Source organism: Planococcus citri, chromosome 1 (genome assembly GCF_950023065.1).
Source record: "Planococcus citri chromosome 1, ihPlaCitr1.1, whole genome shotgun sequence".
NCBI lineage: Eukaryota > Metazoa > Arthropoda > Insecta > Hemiptera > Pseudococcidae > Planococcus > Planococcus citri.
The window spans coordinates 62974807-62994922 of record NC_088677.1 but is presented as its reverse complement, the minus strand read 5'-3'; the positions used below and the strand labels follow the sequence as shown (position 1 = coordinate 62994922).

General features: G+C 34.2%; 1 protein-coding gene and 1 long non-coding RNA gene across 4 annotated transcripts in view; both read right to left on the bottom strand.

Annotated features, from left to right (window-relative positions):
• Window positions 1-20116, bottom strand: part of LOC135833255 (leucine-rich repeat neuronal protein 1-like) — a 579754-nt gene that overhangs the window by 329264 nt on the left and 230374 nt on the right. The window lies entirely within an intron of this gene.
• LOC135833243 (uncharacterized) lies at window positions 5084-7153 on the bottom strand. The gene is made up of 4 exons (XR_010556427.1): window positions 6236-7153; window positions 6047-6146; window positions 5836-5940; window positions 5084-5718 (listed from the first exon to the last, which is right to left on the bottom strand). It is a non-coding gene; the product is annotated as an uncharacterized LOC135833243 (long non-coding RNA).

Genomic DNA, 20116 nt, shown 5'->3' with positions numbered 1-20116 from the left:
CCGTGACATCATATCCTGTTCAGCTTTACTTAGCTTTCATTATCGCTTATCTGCTTCTCGTTGTGAGTCACCTAGTTCGGGAAAACATTTTCATTTTCTTTTATCCCTTTTTATGGCCTTCCGTCTGAATTCGCATTTCATTTTTCCGAACCCGTCCGCGTCCGCACCGCTTCGCTTCTTTGCGCTTCCCAGCGCAGTCGTCGGTCGTTCGCGTAAATGGGAAAGCACTTCGGTATATTCACGTTTCCAATTTGGCATTTTCTCTTTCTTAAATCTTCGCCATTATTGGCATCCATTTGTAACGAATGAAGTTGAAACATTTACGCGATGTGTTTTTAACGAACCGATCCATCTCTAAAATGCCAAATAATTGCGTCGATTCATTTGAAAAAATCTTACCTATGGAAATTACTTCTATCTCTCCTCCTCTTCTACTTTTACCTTCTCCATCGCGAACGTCTTTTCAAAAAGAATCCACTTTCAAGGTACGTTGTACGCTTCGTGCATACTCATGTAAGAGCATATACAGTCGTCATCTATAGTATGTGTATGCGGAAAAAGAAAATTGCACCACATGGTACCTACTCGTTTTTCGGCTCGGGCGCTATCCTATTAATAAAACAATGCAACAACATCTGTGTTTCTTATACACACTTGACGAGCACGGGCGCAGGCGTAGGCGGAGGGTGCCATTTTACCGTTAATTTCCGTGTTGCAGTTTTCGCTCGTTCCAAAAATTAACGAGTCATGGTCGTCGTCGTCTTCTCGACGATACCAATTAAAATCACATTTTTCACGGTGTACTCCGCAGGGGTGGATTACATAGTTTTTTTTTTCATTTTTCTACACTGTTGCGGCCGGGTCAGATTGAAAGCATGAACGAGTCAGCGGCGCCCAGCCTGCCTATACATACGTATAAAGGGTGTCCCAAAAATATCGCTGATTGGTTTTGTATACTCGTACGAGCCTCATTCAATCATCGAAATCTCAGGTTAGAGATGAAGAAACATGAAATCTTCGAAATTGATTTTTCTTCTCTAAAATTTAGGTACAATTCAACTATCTAGTCCGGCAGCCAACAAAATGGCGGCCATTTTCATTGGCTGGCCAGCCAAAATCACAGATTTTGTTTTTTGTTTCCAACACATGACTCGCACGAAATTTTTTGAGCTGTACAAAGCTAGATCGAAAGAGCATGCTCATTTGCTCAAATTCAACACCAGCCAAAGTTTCAAGTGCTAAAGTGCATTTTTCGATTTTTGGCGAATTTTCAAAAATCAAATGCAGATCCAAAAAATGAAAAAAAAATCAAAATTTCACCGTTTTGACCTGGAAAGCTAAAATTTGAGATACCTATACCCTATTTTCGACCAGCCAAACGGATTGGAAACGGCTTTAAAACCGTTTTAAGTAAGGTGCACCGGGGCAAGTCAGAATGATTTTTCGCAATTTCAACTTTGACCAGCTGTTACTCCCCTTCTAATGAACCAATATGGATCAAATTTATTATGTAGGTTCCCATAAGGGTTCTTGACCCATGGTGAAAATTTGAGCGCGATTGACACAGTAGCTTTTGCTCAGTGGAATAAAATATAAACTGTTCTGACTTCCCCCAATTGGGGGAAGTCAGAACAGGCTAAACTTTGCAGAGGCGTAGATCACAAACGGAGCGTCCTAGAAAAATTGCATAACTACAAAATTGTAGAGAATTTAATTTTCTTTGAGATCACTCTCATCAGATTTTCACTAGGACGCACGGTTCGTCCGCTATATGCGAAAAACTAAGAAATAGAAAGTCTGTATTTTAGAACAAATTCAAAACAAGTTCAAAACAACAACAAAATACGATTGAACCAAAGACATCTAAAATGAAACTGAATCGCGAAAATTTTTATGCCGTGATGAAGTAGGGGTAGTACCCTCAAGTCACCTTTAGTGGCACTTCGCCAGATATAAACCTCTAGGCGCTAGAGCAAGTTTTCTAACTTACCCCAAATTCCAACTTCCCCGGTGCACCTTAGATCGGGAGTCTCCAGCAGATTTTTTAAACTTGAAATTACCAAAAATTTCATCAGACGTAGTTGGGAAGCGTAAATTCATTCTGTAAACTAATTTCAATACACTACATATTAAGGGCCTGTAGTTGGGATTAAATTCAGTTTAACTTAAACACGGTTTAAATGTGATTAAAAATTGTTGGCCATTTTTTTAGCATACCAAAATTCGTATTGATACGTCATCGCGTCACTTCAACTTGATTCGAGTTTGTTTACAGAAGAGTTAACTTATTCTCACTGTTAGACACCTGCACCCAATTCTTCAACTAACAACACTCTAAAATTGTCACTACAACCCTGCTGTAAACCCAAGTGTGCTTGTGGTACTAAGTCGATTGCTGGTGGGTTCAAGTCATTTTGGAGCCTCCAGCGAATTTTTGAAAATTCATGTGGATGGCGCCTTCAGCAGATTTTTAATCTTGAAATTTCCACAAAATTTTATCAAATGAAGTTAATAAGCCAAAATTAACTCTACAAACTAATTTCAATACACCGCGCTATAAAGTCGACTGCAGGCAATTTCAAGCCGTTTTGAAACCTCCAGCGGTTTTTCAGAAACTTCTGTTTTTCAAAAAATGCCATAAAGTCTGATATTTACTTTATTATGAGAGCATCTGTTGCATTCTATACGTTTGAACAGTCTTATTGAGTTCATTTTTCCATGTTGGCAATTCATCAATGAAACATCGATAGCATTTTCAAAACCAGCATTCTCAAAAACCTACATTTCATTACATAGTAAAAGCGCGTTATAATGCTTTTGGTTATAACGCATGATTTTGTTGTAACTCTGATTTCCTCTAGTTAAACCAATGTAAAATTAATCGCGATATACCGCTCATGACCGATTATAAATCGCGTTTTACCACTCTAAAATTTAGGAAAGATTACATTTTTTTAATAATTTTGACACCAAAAAACCAATTTTTGCGACAAAAAAGCTTACTTTCATATAAAAAGTTCTCACTTTCTGAAAATTTTGGCCTCAACAACAAGTTTTTTTTTGCAATTTTTGCAGTTATGATTTTGAAAAAAGTAAAAAAAAAACGTTTATGCCAAAATTTTGCCAAAAAATTTGTTTTTAAACTTTCAACAGTTTCAGTTCATACAAGCAAGTAAAATTATTTTCAATTTTGGCCAATAAAGCAAGATTTCTTGATAACCTTATTGAACTTCAATAGAAGCTTGATTACAATTCTTACAAAAAAGGCAGATAAGTATCTAAAGTTTTTACAAAAGAGTTTGAAGGTTGGTACATAGAAAAGTAAAGATCCCTTTTTTTTCTCAATGAAGAAATCAGATAAAGTGAAAAACTAATATATTTTCAGAAACTGCATTCTTTCAGCTATTTTTTGACATAATTACTTACTCAAGCGATTAACACATTTTGTCACATCTTTATGTGAGTTTTAAAATATCTCCTCCACAAAATTTGCGTCCAACCGCATAAGGCACACAATTTTTAATATTGCTATTTTTCCTCGCTATGTACGTGGTGAATAAATGTGAATAACGCATCTAATTCACCAGTGAATCACCCTCCAAATCAGAAAAAATCGAGTTGTATATTACACTCGACCTGTTTAACGAGTTTATCCACATTTGAGCCGATTTTGAGAGTGACACCTCAAGAGTACTTTTTGAGGTGTCACTCTCGCTCCAAAACGGCTGGAAATGGTAAAATTTGCGCTCCGGGGGGGGGGGGTTAGTTCTTGAACAATAAATACAGCGATTCGCAAAAATTTCAAGAACTTCCTCACAAACGGTTATATTTTGATTTTTTTGATTTTTAAATTTTGAAAAAAGCTGGTCAAAAAACCACTCTTGAGGTGTCAGTTCCAAAATTGGCTCAAATGTGGATAAACTCGTTAAACAGGTCGAGTGTAATATACCTACAACTCGATTTTTAGCTGTCCAACTTCATATTCACGCCTTCTGGAGCATATTCAAAATTCTGGAGAAATTGAAAAATCGCGCTGGAGGCACCAGAATGGTTGGAAATGGTAAAATTTGTATTTGGGTAATTAATATTAGTTTTGGGACTTATTTTGACCATTTTTACTGATCAAGTACGTATTTTTTTTTAAAAAGCATAAATCGCCAAAAACAGTCAATTTTGAATTTTCAAAAATTCGCCAAAAATTGAAAAATGAACTTAGGCAGCTGAAAATTTGGTTTTGGGGGTTTTGGACTATGCTCTTTCCAAAAATCGCGGTCCCGTTCAAATCGGAGTGTGACACCTCAAGAGGTTCCCTTGTCAGATCAAAATTTTTCTCCCATAACTCTGAAAAAAAGGATAAAAACAAAACCACACAGGCTCATTTTAAAAGGTCCAAAAAAATTATGAGGGAAAAATTAAGCCATGGCTTCACGCCCTTTTTTGAAAAATTTTTGATATTCTCAACACCTGGAAAACTAGGTACTAAAAACACATCAAAAAACAATGGAAACAATTTGTATGCGTTCACCTAAAAAGTATAGCATAGGTTCTTAACCCACTCATACTTTTGAAAAATGTCCAAGTTTTTGGATCAAGCACCCGGAGTTTTTAAGAACTTATTTTGAAGGGAAAAGCTATGACTACATAAGTAAAATACGAAGTGCTTGTCAATATTTATACGAATTGAAAAAAAAAATCATTCGGGAGACGAGGCGTTCGGGTAATTTTAATTCGGGGGATCGGATTCGAGTAAATGGGATTCGGGGCATCGTACTCAGGGAAGTGGGATTGGGGAAATGGGTTTCGAGAGAATGGGATTCAGGGAAATGAGTGTATTCGAGTAAATGTCCGGTCGGGATAATGGATTTGGGGAATTGTACCAGAATCGACGGGTTGAAAATTGTATTTTTTTTTCAAGAGTTCGAAAAATAGGTATTGTTCAACTTTTCTTCACCTTGAAAACATGATGAATTCTTCATCAGTTGAATATTTTTCACGACAGATCAAACAAATAAATAACTCACTTACTCATTGAATTGTCGATAGTGCTTAACACAATTATTTTAAATGATAGTTTTGATACAAATTTTGTCTTTATAAAATATGTATTATTATTATTCTCGTACCTAATATTGCTGCAACACATAATGTTCACCTATACCTACGCATAATTTTGCATCCTGCTACCTAACCTTACACTAGCATTGGTGACACTCGAAAATATGATAGAAAAAATATCAAGATTATTTGACTATGTTAAATTAGAAAGTGCTCATTTGACCATTCATAATACATATAAATTAATGCGTTCCTTAGAGTGTTCTTAAGTATTGTAGAAACAAGTTACCAATTATTAATTTATTATCATTAATCAATGTGCAATTGTGCATTCACTTTAGGTTTTAGACTCTTTTGTTTTGAAGTCTTTCAAGTTTTCCTGATGAAATTCGCATTTTGCAAGTAATTACAATTTTTAAGCTACTAAATCCACGATTACTTCATCAGTTCATTTTATTTTGAAGTAATCGTTCGTAGAATATTGACGGACGAGTGTACAGTATTCATGAAACGTAAGAACGTTGCCAAGCAAAGAGGATAAGCCCCGAGCGCGCTAGAAGAGATTAATTTTTGAGTTTGACACAGGAGTATGTAGACATCTTTGCGAAGTGATGTGGACCAATACCAAGGTGTAGAATATACAGCAAAACTCAACGCCTCTACCTGTTGGAAAATGCATTTCTTTAATGTCGTGTGTAAGGTTACATCCTTATTGTTTGTATTGGACATAGCATTTTTTCAGTCTTCTATAAATACAAATAGGTATAAGTATGTACCTACCGAGTCATCAAGCATGTCTCCCATCCAACACAACATAAATACCAATTGAATTGCGACGAGAAACACGGATAGTTCTCTTACTCTCACCATGAATGAGATATCGGGCTGAAAAACCATTTTAAATAGGAATAGGTACATACATATGGAATATAAATAAATATTTATCTAGCACTATGTACACGCTAAGTACATATTATACAAGTACACTCACTGATACAAAGAGAAAAGCATGAGTGATCTCAGTATAAAGTGTGCGTGGCAATATAAAAGCTGCTAATGTTTGATAAAATCCGCGGAAACCATCAATCATTCTAAAAACGTGAAAGATTTTTCATTAATTGAGGTTATTTCTAATATTCTATGGAACAGTGAAGGTAGTAGGCAGAGGTACATAACTTACTGGGTAGCGCGTTGGTAATATTTCACACATTTGTGGATAGTGTTTTTGAATTTTGGTTGAACACTTTGATAAGATTCAATTGTCATGGAATCTGAACTAAGCAAATTTAGGTCTGCGATAATTTTTTGTATTTCATTGTGAAATACAATGCCGCAATATGCAAAAATTAGTGAAATTATGGGAACGCATAAGAGAAGAGGAGAAATAGTGAAATTTACTACACTGCTATAAATCAGGAAAAATGACAACGATCCGTATTGCTCGATTTTTGGCGGCTGAATGATGTAGTAAGTAAGGTTTTTAACTTTTTCCTCTTCATAAAAAAACAATACACTCACGTAACAACCAAAAAAAAAAAATTGAAAGAGTTAAGAAGTTGTATAGAGAAATGTGCTTGATCCATTTTCCCAAATTAAATTCGTTTTCCGCTTTATGGTCATCCAGTTCCCTTTTCACAATAATAAGATCCGCTGTTTGGATCACATCGAGTACATCATTGCGCCAGCGAATCAATGTAATGTATGGTAGTTGAATGAAGACAAAGATAATTGCAATAATTATAAATATCGTGTATATGAAGGCAGTTGCACCTTTGTTACCACCGAAAAATATATATGATACTGGTTGAATACAATTTGTCAGAAGTCCAGCCATTTGCCACGAAAACCAAAGCAGTTTAGTGTGCCAGTGAAACGCAGTGCAGAAGTATATTTCTCCCAAGAAACAATACACCAAGTAGAACTGATTCGCGATAGTCGATCTGTATCCGAAGATATTCTCTTTGCCACGAATTTGATTCGCAATTTTCACGATATCCTTCAACACGTTCATAATTTTCAGTCCTATCGAAAAATTAATAACTTAAGAGTAAGAGAATGCGAATTAAATAGATACTGGATTGTAAGGTAACAATGGATCTTTTAAGTACTAGCAACACTTCCAATGACCTTGTTTATTTGAAATGCATGTTAAAGCGCAGTTTTCAAGATTTTAAATTTTTAATGCGAGCGACGTCGAAATCATAAAAAGTCATCAAATATTTAAGTTGGGAGAATTATTTCTTAGGAGTAATTAATTTGTAGGTGATGATTACGTGTTCAAAAAATATCGGTTAGTACTCGTATTAATACGTATTATAGGTACCTATTCGAGTATTTGTAATTTGTATGCATTAAGTAGGTATATTTCGCGATATTCAAGGGCCATAGCTATGAAAAAATATATGTATAGATGTACATAACTAGGTAGTTGGTCTGCATACTTACAATAAATGGTTATAATTAATGTGAATAACCACGTTTAAAGTTCGCTATCATCAATTCTTAGCCAGATTTCTCACTTCTTCACTTTCATTTTCGCAACTACGCATGCTTAAACTTATGAAGTAGCATTCTCAAAAAGTTTTATGTACTTCCAGAAATGAATATTTCAAGGCACCTCCAAATTTGTGCAATTTACCACCCCAAAATAGCCCCTTCAACGTCAAAAATGGACAATTTCTCAAAGTAACATTTTTTGTATCACTCAAAAATTTACTCATGAATTTGCCTTCGAAGTCAAAATTTCATTTTTCAAAAATTTAGATGAACTGGAGCCTGGAGGATTTTTTTTTCAAAAATGTAGTAAAATTGCTTTTCAACAACTTCAATTTTAAAGTGGGGCTATTTTTGCAAATGAACCTTTTTTGTTTCTTTTTCGAATAGGCACGTTTCAGGTAAATGAAAGGTTACCTCCACGTATACAAAAAATTGTTTGAAGACTGGTTCGGAGTTTGGAGGGGGGAGGAGGGAAGAAAACAGATTTTTAATAAAATCGATACAAAGTATTTGTACTTTGATTTTTCAAAAGAATGACATAATATGTATTTTCAATTTTCTATCGAGCAGATTATGATTTTTAGAGTGGAGAGGGGGTGTGGGCACAATAATTTTTAGACCTAAGTAAATACTTGGAGTAACTGCAAAACATTTTTAGAATAAGTCCCGCTCCAGCTATCAAATTGATCTACAGAAGGCATAACTTCTGCAGTTGAAAATTGGATCCTGTCATAAGCTCTACAGTCTACATTCAAATTAATTCTGACAAATGACAAAAGAATCACAATTTCCTGATAAATTGAAAAGTACACTTGAAAATCTCAACCCCTTCCTACCTCCTCTAAAACAGGCAAAAAACTTGTCAATAGACTTGCCAATGTGACAGTCGTGAAGTAATGTAAAAGTATCGAATAATACGTATGTGGGTGTCAGCAGTCATCAGTTGAATACTTTTAACAACAGATCAAACAAATAAATAACTTACATACTCATTATAGAGTGTCGATAGTGCTTAACATGTAATCAATTTTATAATAGTTTTCTTACAAATTTTGTATTTATAAAATATGCATGTACTTATTATGTAAAGGTAATAAGTCAATTTTCTTGAAAAATGAGTTTTTCACGCCATCGTGTTCTATAGGTTGTATCTCACCTATTTAATGCCTAACGTACCCAAAATACCTATTTATTTACGTGCAATCCAGCTTTTCTGTAAGTTGCGGATTGCAATCGTTTTTCCAAAACGCAATAAGTCGTGATTACTTCGTTTTCGTTACTTTTATAGCCAAAGTAGAGCTATGAACATTGTTTTTTTAATAGATAGTACTGTAATATGTACCTACTTAATTTTTGTTTTTATTTTACAGGGTGCCCAGAAATATCGAGCACCCCTAAGAAAGTTTTTCATTAAAAATATAGGTTGGCAACGTGAAATATGTAGATGCATATGATTGGTGGAATGTTATCTCTCCTGTCCAACAACCAATCATGTGCTATCATTATTATCATTCACTGTGACCAACCAAAGTATTTTGGTAGAAAACTTTTTTAGGGATGCTCGATATTTCTGAGCACCCTGTATTGCCAAAATACAGATAAATTTTTTTTTAATGATAGTGCTGTAGATAAATACTTAATTTTTGTCAATTTTATCACTGAAATGAAGGTCAGTAAATTTTTTTTTTTGAAATTTTGTTGCCAAAATAGTGGTAAGACTTTTTGTTTTAATCAAGAATCTTTTTTTTTCAAACGATAGTACTGTAATGCTTAATTTTTATTTTATTGCCAAAATGGAGGTAAAAAATGTTTTTTCAATCAAAAATTTTTTTGGTTATTTTATTGCCAAAGTAGTGGTAAGATTTTTTTTCAATTGATAGTATTATAATACTTAATTTTTGTTAAAAATACAGATAAATTTTTTGTGATCGATTTTTTTGGTCATATACTTTTGTATTGTGAATTAGAGTTGACTTACATCGATTTGCAACACTGATTCTATCATATAAATGAAAACATGAAAAATCGTTTTTCGAAAAGGCGATAAGTCAGTTTACTTTTTCTGCCGCAGAAGCGCTGCAAAATTGAGTTACACCACGAAACCAACCCCCCTGAACCAACACATACGTGTTGAGGTAGGTCCAATACAACATGCAGGATAGGTGGCATGCTCCAAGTGCATCACACGCCTTGGAATGGGCACTAAAAACGTCATTTATCTCGAAATAATAATTTTTGATAAACCAGCAGATTTGCCAGTTCGCCAACTATAGATGATCCAGAATCATTCATCACTAGGGCCTCACTCCATCGGGAGTGAGCCCTAGCACAACGTCAACCCCGTTACCAGTCAGAGACGCAGATAGATGCCGCCTAGCTGGCAGTGGCTGCGAAGAATACCAGAAAAAAAAAAAAAAAACTTATTGCTTTTTGGAAAACCGCCCTTCACATGATGTTTACCTATATACGCATAATTTTGCATCCTGGTGCTCCTTTTGCATATCACTCATTTGTGAAACTCGAAAATATGATTTAAAAATATAGGTTTCCAGATTATTTGACTACATAATTTCTGATACTCGAAACTACGATTCAAAAAATATCAAGATTATTTGACTATGTTAAATTAGAAAGTGCTCATTTGACCATTCATAATATGTACAAATTGATGTGTTCCTAGAGTGTTCTTATTGTCAGATAAAAGTTATGAATTATCATCAATCAATGTGCAACCACTTTGGGTTTTAACTTTTAGACCATTTTGTTTTAACGCATTTCCAAGTTTTCATGATGAAATTCACTGGCGTCGCTAACCTGTGTGCCCAGTGTGCATGGGCACACCTGTTCATTTGCCAAAAAAAGTACTTTTACAAATTAATCTAGGCTAATCAAATTCGAAGTTGTAAATTGTAGTTTTCTTCTGTTTTCTTGTTCCTTTAATTATGTAGTCTACTTATAAAGTTACCTACATTCCTTCACAAAAAATATTTTATTTCGAACCAAAAATTATTCTTGGGTGGATATAATTTCAATTTCATTTCTTGATGCATCAACATCCTTTTTCTTACTTTAATTTTTAAAACATTGTTGGGTCAGAATGAGAATTGAGGGGGGGGGGGTGGAAATTTTACAACTTAGTTTCATAGTTTTGAAAATTGGCACACCTGTTCAGATTGTCTAGCAACGCCACTGACACTTATTATACAGGAACTGAATCCATGATGACTTTATATCTTATTTTGAAGTAACAGTTCGTAGAATATTGACGGACGATTGTACAATATTCATGAAACGTAAAAATGCTGCCAAACAAAGAGGATACGCTCCCAGGGCGCTTGCGGTGATTGGTCTTTGAGTATGACACATGAGTATGTAAACATCTTTACGCAACAATGTGAACGAGTACCAGGGTGTAGAATATACAGCAAAACTCAACGCCTCTACCTGTTGGAAAATGCATTTCTTAAATGTCGTGTGTAAGGTTACATCCTTATTTTTTGTATCGTACCATAGACTTTTTTCAGACTTTTATAAATATTAGGTAAGTAGGTACCTACCGAGTCATCAAGCATTTCTCCCATCCAACATAACATAAATACCAATTGAATAGCGACGAGAAACACGGATAGTTCTCTTACTCTCACTGTGTTTAAGGTATCGGGCTAAACAACAATTTCAAATAGGAATACATAGGTACATAAGGAATGTAAATTAATATCTATCTAGTTATTACATATATACATATGTGTATTATGCAAGTACACTCACTGATACAAAGAGAAAAGCATGAGTGATCTCAGTACAAAGTGTACGTGGCAATATGAAAGCGGCTAATGTTTCATAAAATCCCCGAAAAGCTTCAATCATTCTAAAAATGTGAAGAATTTTTCATTAATTGAAATTTTTTTAAATATTCTATGGAACAGTGAAGGTAGTTAGGTACATAACTTACTTGGTAGCGCGTTGATAATCTTTGACACATTTGATAATAGCGTTTTTGAATTTCGGCTGAATGCTTTGGTGAGATTCAATTGTAATGTCATCTGAACTCACCAAATTTAGGTCATTAATAATCTTTTGTATTTCATTGTGATATACAATACCACAAATTGCAAAAACGAATGAAATTATGGGAACGCATAAGAATAAAGAAGATGCAGATAACGCTACTACACTGCTAAAAATCAGGAAAAATGGCAACGATCCGTATTGCTCGATTTTTGGCGGATGAATGATGTAGTAAGTAGGGGCTTTAACTTTGTCATCTTCATAAAAAAGCAATACACTCGCATAACAAACAAAACAAAAAATTGAAAGAGTGAAACAGTTGTATAGAAAAATGTTCATGATCCAGTTTCCCAAATTCAATTCGTTTTCCGTTTTATGGTCATCATATTCCCTTTTCACAATAATAAGATCCGCTGTTTGGATCGCATCGAGTACATCATTGCGCCAGCGAATCAATGTGGTGTATGGTATTTGAATGCTGACAAAGATGATTACGATAGTGACGAATATTGTGTATAAGAAGGTAGCTGCATCTCGGTTACCATCGTTAAATGCGAGTATATAAGATACTGGTTGAACAAAACCAGTCACAACTCCAAGACTTTGCCACAAAAACCAAAATAGTTTGGTGTGCCAGTGAAAGGTAGTGCTGTAGTAAATTTCTCCCAAGAAACAATACACCAAATAGAACTGATTCGCGGTCGTCGATTTGTATCCAAAGATATTCTCTTTGCCACGAATTTGATTCACAATTTTCACGGCATCCTTCAATACATTCATAATTTTCAGTCTTATCGAAAACTTAACAACTTCCGAGTAAAAGAATTCGAATAAATACTGGTTTTTATGGTACCTATAGTTCTTTTAAGTACTAGTAGCACTTAAAATGACCTTGTTTATTTGAAATGCATTTGTAAATGCGCAGTTATCAGGATTTTAAACTTTCAATGCGACGTCAAAATCATAAAAAGTCATCAAATATTTAAATTAGACACATCAACTCTGAGTCATCTGTTTGGTTCACGGAAAGAGAATGCCACTCACACCTCATATCCTGAGCTATCAAAGCTTATTTTTCGATTTTTAGACGAATTTTTAAACGACAAAAATTTTCCACAGTAAATCTAGAGAAAATAATTTAAAAATCGGTTCATGTATACGAAAATCGACCAGGGAAATCGATTACAACTATCTACGAACCGATCCGGATTTTCCAGCAAAAATATAATCTTCTTCAGCCATTTCAAATCACTCTACAGAACGCATAACCTCTACAGTTGAAATAGTATATTACACAACGAGGGCCGAAAAAGTGATTTTGGACGAGGGTGAGGTTTGTGACCCGAACGAAGTGAGGGGAACAACTCACACGAGTTCAAAATCACTTTTTCTCCGAGTTTAGTGAAGTAATTTTTCCTGAACGAGGGTGTAAAGTACTTATTTTTACATCCGAGCGATTCTCGCGAGGTTGGAAAAGTAGTACTTTTCACCCCTAGATAGGAAATTTTGATCCTGCCATAAGCTCAACATTAAAATGAATTCATACAAAATGAATCACGATTTCGAAACAGACCGATAAATTGAAAAGTGTGCTTGAAAATCTCAACCCCCCACCCCTCTAAAACAGACGAAAAACTTGTCAATATGGCAGTCGTGAAGGATCATTCCACCTCAATTCGACCAACGTTTTTGAATCATGTCCTTCGATGTCGCTAAAATTTTTTTTTGCAATGTCTACCCACCAAATAGGTAAGAAACTCGCAATCAGTTCGGTCCCAGTCCCCTCAGGGGGTGGGTGGGGGGAGCTTCAATTATTTTCACATTGTCTCGAGGTACTCAACTTCAGCAGTGCATACCTTCAAAGCTATGATACTTTGATCGAAACTGATTTCACAGTTCGAAAGGGCATTACATTTTAAACTTTTCAAGTATTTTTAAATTTTCAAAAGTTGAAAGTTAAATTTTTAAATTGAAAGTTTAAATTTCAAAATGGCGCAGTAAGTGGGAACTATCATTTAAAATTTTGAAAAAATTTCCATACATGTACCTTTTGATGCTTTTTCGAAATATTCAATTTTAGAGATGGGATCTTTTGATGAAGTGGGCCATTTTGCAAAATAGGTATTAAACCTCGTCAAGCCATTAATTTTCTGTTTGCAAGTACTTACCTCGTACAATGTACATATTATAGTTTCGGTAACTGAGTGATTAAGAGGTTTTCTAGAGAAAAAAAAATCACTCAAAAACAAATCTTTGATCGTCTGATTCCATAAAAATTCAGAAGAAAAAACATAAAATTTCAATAAATCGTATCGTTTTGTTGCTCAAAGGTTCAGAGAGCTTATACGAGGACGAGGTCAACTTAGAGCACTTTCAGCACACCCTTTGTACATATGCACTTTTACACGAAACATTCAATTTAATCTCAATCGCGATTCCAATTCCACAGTCATTTCCTCCACACACGATGATAAATCAAAGCGGAATTATAACCATAAAAATAGCGTGTGTACGTAGAAAGCGTTTATTATATAGCACACAGATCAAAAGAGACGTATAAATTAGTTACAGCCGCACCCGCGCCGTATTATTGTACCACAACAAAAACTCTACAGTACTCGTACTATACTTTTGCACCAGAAGGTAGCAAAGTATCCTTAAATTTGTCTACATTTCCTGTTAATTTGTTTTTTGACATATAAACGTCGTTCGGTGACAGCTCGACGCAGTCTCTTTCGCTCCCTTCGGTGTTTCTCGAATTTACGTCAAAAGATATCTATCGAAATTGGAAGAAACGCAACGCAGGAAATAGTCACGTGACGAATTTATTCCCGCTATGACGTTCTAATGAAATAATGACGTAGAAAAAAGGAAGAGCTTTTCAGCTATATAGCGAGGAAATTACAATACGTCGAGCGGAAAGTTTATAAAAGACGTGGTAAAAGTTTAAGCTGCACAAAAAAAGGCCACAGTCACTTTAGAAATTCTGCGAGTCCAAATCGAGGGCAAATGTTTTCACAATAGACTTAATGGATACCAACTTAATACCAACTTAGGCTTTAATACCTTCGTAAAACAATAACACCTAATAGGATTGTTTCGATGCGTTGTGGATTTTCAAACAATACGATACCATATACTTGTAATTTTTTTCTCCTTCTAAGGATGTGGTAAGTACTTTCGTACGAGTATGCGACTGCTGGAGCGTGTTTTTTTGCTTGGCACTGGTTTTTTCTGTTCAAAGCAGAAGCAATTGGCCGGCGTATTTATTATTTTGCACCTTTTTTAAAAATAGAATTGGAGCAGATTGAGGTCGAAATTATATTCTAATGAAATGATGGGGGAAGGGATGAAATGTATAACTTCATAATTCAAAAAATGAAAGGAACAGATCTCTAGCAAGTCTCCCCTCTCTCCCGGCACCAAAAACTCCGTATTTTTAAGCTATGGAAAAAAATTTTATTACAAAAATTATTTTTAAAAAACAAAATTATCAAAGCAAAATTTTCCAGAGAAAAAAAACAAACTCTTGTCCATTTGAAAAAATTCCCAATTTGAAATTTCGAAAAACCCTCCTTCAAACCTCATACTTGAAATTTTGATCGCGAAAAAGTCGATTGTATAAATGCTGCTGGTAGAATTCAAAACCCCTACGAAGACGTTAACTCGAGGAAAAAAACTCGATAAAAGTCGTGTGACAACACAAGGCGACATAATCCTCGTTCAACTTGTCTATTCGTTTTTAATTGTGGAACGAAAAATCGACCCTGGTACGTGATCGTAATTCGAGACTCGGGGTAGCCGTGAACTTTGTTATAAAAGGAAAAATTTTTATCTTCGTCAATTACTTCGGCTTACCGCAAAAAGTAAGATAATTTTTCAAATGTTCGACGCTTTAAAACGTCACTAAATAATTAAACTTTCATCATTTTTTTTGGAAAACTTCAGAGAGAAAAAAAATACCATGAAAATGGATGGTAAAAAATAGTATTATAAGTAACTGGAGTACTAGTTTAAAGCCGGAAAAAAACACACAATACCAAAAAAAAAAAAGAAAGAAAGAAAGGAAAAACACCATAAAATGTACTCCGGCATACCGCAGCAAACTCTATAGCGAGAAATTTTTTAAAAATTAGGAACAGATTGCCAGAAGGGTTATTTGGATAAAGAGTGCAACAAAAAATTCACACGGTGTAACTTTGGAAAAATTTTCACTCGGTTGAAAAAGTAAAAAAATAAAAATAAAAAAAAAACTTGATGGAAGTTTTTCCCGCTGGGTAAAAGTGCCTGGAAAATTTACAGCCTATACATGTCATTCAGCCATCGTATATATACCAACGTATCTTTATATTTACGCGCCAGGTTCTTTTATTTGTTGAAAGCTCGTCGAATAAGCCGGGTAATTTCTCCCATCATCGATATATTTACTGGTTTATTGAAAACATCGCATGTATCAAAATTTCAAACATTACGTTTTCACTCCATTAAACCGCGACGAGTTTCAAAAAGCACGTTTTTTATTCTCATTTTCATCGCGTATCGGTATCGCGGTGTATTTAATTCATCAATCGATTTACCTATAGAGCTTTTCAGGCTCTCTGAAATTCACCTTGTACCTTTTGGTCAATATCGTATATTGTAATACGATGTAAAATATTTGCATCCGTAATTTATACCACGAGCTCACGTACAGATAGATATACACTTATTTTATTGTGATCTAAAAATAAGATAGTGTATCGGCGTATATGTTTTCTTACTCTTAACTAAGTCTTACATGTACACGATTAACAATGGTAAAGGGGTTAAATTGTTGTTACGACGATGATAATCACCGTTGGCAAGTTACACACTATGTCGATTAGCATGGCCATGTTACGATAAAATGTACAGCTTTTTACGTTATTTACATGACTACGAAACCGTGATATATTGTGATTGAAGTTCCTTATCGATCATCGATTAAGTCCGGGTGTGGCATTTATAGGTAAGTCAAGTATTGCCGATCGCCGATCAGCTATCTCTCGTCTCTACAGCGAAGACGGAATAATTTCTTTAATGTAAATGCAACGTGCGCATAAGAATTCTCAACAAGCAATGTAAGTACATACAGAGCAAGAGAGATCATTAGAGAGTGAATTTATTGTCGTGAAATTGTTATTCGGTCAGATTTTTTGAATTCAATCGTGGAGAAAAAGTCGCGATCGGATTTATCAGTAGGTTCAATTGCAAAAAAAGCACCAACGTGTGTTTTGAAGTGCCTAAAGGAAGAGTCCTACATTTAAATAATACCTTTTCACTCATTATTGGAATTAATTTTTTTACTAGCTGATAGAAGCCGTTTTCATTTTAGAAAAATTTCTTCGACGAATTGATGAAGTTTTCCAGTGAATCATCCGTGAACGAATTGATTTGGTTTTTTACGAACGAATAATTGATACACTATCTGGGAAACTTTTGTAGGAAAGGAATTGATCTGTTTTCAAGCGAAGGGAATCGAATCATTTACGAACGATTGATTATTGAACAAATCGATTGATTTCTGGGTGAATCATTCGCGAACGGATTAATTAATTTTTAGTGAACCATTCACTGAACGAATTAGTTCATTTTTGGCGAATCATTAGCGAACGAATTGATTAATTTTTTGTGAATCATTCGCAAACGAAATGAATACGAATTCATTCACTAAAAATAAATTTATTCATTCGCGAATGATTTTTTAAAAAAAATTTATCAATTCGTTCATGAATGATTCTCTAACATGAATTGATACTCTCACAAACAATTCACTGAAAAATGAATCAATTTATAGGTTAATGATTCGTTCGAAAACAGATAACTTGTTCGGGGTGAAATGGCACATAGATAAATTCGCCAAAAACTAAACGGGCTAATGACCTAAACAGGACAGACGGCCTTAAGAAGTCATACTGGCGAGTCAATGACCTCAACATGCAGACAGACGACCTTAGGAGGCTAGACAGGTAGGTCAGTGATCGTGATAGTCCAGACACTCGGGTTAATGACCTTAAGAGGCCAGACAGACGGACGCATATACGGCCTTAGGAAGCCAGACTGACGGGTCAATAACCTGAAGAGGACAGATAAACAGACAGATGACCTTGAAAAGCCAGACAGGCGGACAGACGAGCATGAGTGGCTAGATATGTGGGTCAGCGACCTTTTGAGTTCGGACATACGGGTCATTGACCTTAGACGCCAGACATACCCTTTATGAAGCTAGACAGGTAGGTCAGTGACCTTAAGAGTGCAAATGCACTTAATTGGCTCGTCTGTTTTGCCACTCAAGGTCACGACCTGTCTGTTTGACCTCTCAAGGTCGTTTGTCTTCCTGTCTGTGCTCTCAAGGTCGTTCAAATTCTATAAAAATGCATCTAAAAACCGAAACAAAAATCGTGAAATGAGAAAATGAATCAGTAATTAAAATTAAAAGCTGGCAATGAAATTGAAAATTCTGAAAATTGAACCAGAAACCTTACAAATAGAATAACACTATCAAATTGAAAACTCTAAAATAAAATCACCTGAGCACAGATTAAAACCAAAATGAAATTGAAAATTCTCAAAATTTAAAACGAAAATGAAAACCGAAATCTCTGAAATACAAAAATAAAAACAAAAGTGCAAGTGAATCCAGAAACTTTCGAATCAAAAATATAGAAACCTGAAAATGAAATCAAAATTTCTGCATGTGAAATTAAAAACTAAAACTTAAATCAAAAACTTTTAAAATGAAATTGCAAATTGAAGATGAAACAAAAATCTTTAAAAATGAAGACAAAATCTGAAATTTGAATAACAATTCAAAAACTCTGATGAATGAAATGGAGAAACAATAAAATCTGAAAATGAAGTAGAACACATAAAGGTACTCGTATCTAATTGTAAACTCTAAAGACGTAATTTCAAATTGAAAATAGAACCGAAAACTCCGGAAATAAAATTTGAAAAATGAAAAGGAAAATTAAAATTCTGAGCATTAAATTGAAAACTTCAAGTATATATCTATGTATAAAATTGAGAGCTCATAACAAAAAATTAAACATGAAAATGAAATCAGAAATTCTGATCATGAAATTTAAAAAAAAAATGAAAATAAGAAATAAAATCATAATACCTGTTAAAAATAAAACCGTAAACTTGCTATAAAAAATTAACATGAACAAATGAACATTGAATGGAAACATAAAATAAACATAAAATAAAATCGCGAACTCATCATAAAAAAATTACAAACTGACAATTATTCTGAAAATGAAATCGATAACTGAAAAATGTATGTAGTTGAAAACAATTAAAATCATATTATTCTTTGTAAAGTACATAAAATCAAAAACTAAAAGTAAAAATGAAAGTTCTGAAAATTAAATGAAAACCTAAAAATAAAATCAAAAACTTTAAAAATCAAATCAAATCATAAATTTTGAAAACCAAGTGAGTGTGTCTCTGATGGATGAAATGAAAAACTAAGCTTCAAATCAAAAACTGAAAATGAAACCGAAAATTCTGAAAATAAATCATGCAGATGAAAAAAAAGGCAATAGTTCAACGGAAAATGATTGCATTTGATCAGATCTGGACATTATATGGATCTAATTTAACCAGGCTAGATTTGCTAAATCAGATCTAGTATTAGATCAAAATTTGATCAAATTAAACTTTTTCAGACCAATCAGATCCAGTAAGGTAGACCTGATTGGAGCTACGAGTAGATCTGATCAGACCTCATCATACTCGGTCATTTTCTGGATATAAGTAAATTTGACCAGATCTAATCATATCAGAGTTTTGATCGGATTTGATCTGTTCAAACTTGACCATATCCAATCATTTCTCCTTACTCTGAAAAATTACAAAAACTGTTCATTTCATATTTTTCTTTAAATCGCTCAATTTCCTTTTTTTTGTTTTTTTGAAAAAATATTGAACCTCCCAAGTAGAAAATTCAATCAGAAACATTTTTGAAAATAACCATTTTTTTGTACAATGTACTCTTGTGAAGTTACGAGCGAAATGCCCACTTTTTTTGGGGTGGGGGGGAGGGAGCTCACCTTCTGCGAGCAGAGCTGTTAGTATGTTGTTCAGTAAGCAAATCACCAACTACCATTTTTTGAACGGTTTTAGGTCAAAAATTCAGCTCATTTGACTGGAATATTAGGAAAATTGTTTTTTATGGCCCTGAAATATTGAAAAATGGACTATGTACTTACTTTGTTTCTCACTCATGTCAAAAATGGCCAATGAAACGTCATTGTAGTGCGAATACTCTAAATACCTCAGATATGAAAAAATGAGAAATAAATTGAATGTAAACAATTTAAGGTCCTTTGAAACAATCTGTGACTAATTTTTTGAAAACAATTAAAAATTTTCTAAAGAAACAATCTCCCATTGACAAAAATACCAACACACGTTTTTATATGATTTTCCCTTTCCTTCTTCCCTTCTCGAAGATTGACAAGATATGTTGATACTTGAATGTTCGATGCAGCTTCATATTATGCTGAAACCTCTTGGCTCTTTCATTCACATT